The following is a 1,578-nucleotide window of genomic DNA, read 5'->3' on the forward strand; positions in this document are numbered from 1 at the left end:
CCCTAGGAGCACTTCTGAGTTGGGATTTGCCTCAACTCCCAGAGTAATGAGGGTTGGTAATACAAGAGGGCCAGGTGAAAATGTAAAATAGATAGCTAGTGGGAAGTTCTGCATAACAGGGAGATCAACTCCATGATGGGTGATGACTTAGAGGGCCGAGATACAGAGGGTGAGAAAGAGTCGCGGAAGGGAGGGGTTATGGGGACATATGTATAAATACAGCTGATTCACTTTGTTGTACAGCAAAAACTGGCAAAACAGTGTAAAGCAATTATATTCCAATAAAGAGCTTAAAAAAAAAAAAAAAAAAAAGAGGGCCAAGTGAGGGGGAGTTGGAGAAAGTTGTCTTAGGTCCTGTCCAGTAGGCTGCCTGGATGGGAGAGAAGCCTCAGTAGAAAGAGGCTGGAGGTGCACCACTGGACACCCAAAGAGAAAAAAAAATCTGCTTAAACCAGCTGCCAATCACCGTATGGCATGCCCAATCTCCAACCAAGTAAGACATCTCCTATCCCCTTACTTTTCCTTATTCCGCCAGCTTTATCACTGGAGGGAGCAAAAGCAGCTTTTGTCAGGAAGAAGAGACAGTAAGTCCACAGAGAAGAAAGCAGCCTTGCTGTCCGAGACAAATCTGTGCTCTAGAAGAGTATAGATCGTAGGCCATCAGCTTCGGAGTTTTGACTATTCCATGGGCTGGATATTTTAATTTCTGAGCTGAGACTTTAATAATCAAGATTCTTTTTATAGCCAGAAGAATGTTATCATCTGAGAATGACTAAAAAGTCACAAGTTGGCCCAAGTCTTCAGCTTGAGGCAGGGGAAGATTTCTTCCACTGCATAATGTTTAAAGGAACTGCGAGAGACAAAAATAAATTTGTGTTTGGATCACAACTTATGTGCGTCATGCTTGTTCAACATTGGTTACACAGGAAAAGACAAACTATTAATACTCGGGTGTCCACATAATGAGCACTTTCTGATTTTCCTAGTTGAAGCAAAATAATGGCTGAGAAGTCCCTCCTGGTATCTATGTGTCTTAGTTTTCTGATATTAATGAAAATCATTTTTTTTTGGTTTACTAATACTAAAAGTCAGACTATCAGAAGTGTGCATCCCACATCTAAAGCTTGATCAGGCATTCTCACACTTTATGCTACGAATTGTAGATCCTTCTTCTATGAGGAAAATCTAAGTGACATGCTGTACTTATAATGAAAGCAAGAAATTTAAGTCAGTTATTGGTGTCTTAATAAAGACAGACAGACAGGTTTTAAGAAAGTTGCATGGTGCTAGAAGAAAGGGCGATGTTAAAATACAGTCATCCCTCAGCATTGCTGGGGACTGGTTCCAGGACTGGCCCCGCCCACAGATACCAAAATCTTTGGATGCTTAAATCCTTTATGTAAAATACTCTGGTACAGTAGGCCCTCTGCATCCTCGGATTCTGCATCTGCAGATTCTGTGGTTGGTTAAATCCAGGGATGCAGGACACATGGATACGGAGGGCCAACTATACTTAGCAACTGGCACATTATCATAAATTAACATATACAATAGAAAAAATGCTTTTATTGTCTAAAC

Source organism: Hippopotamus amphibius, chromosome 8, assembly GCF_030028045.1.
Source record: "Hippopotamus amphibius kiboko isolate mHipAmp2 chromosome 8, mHipAmp2.hap2, whole genome shotgun sequence".
Classification (NCBI taxonomy): Eukaryota; Metazoa; Chordata; class Mammalia; order Artiodactyla; family Hippopotamidae; genus Hippopotamus; species Hippopotamus amphibius.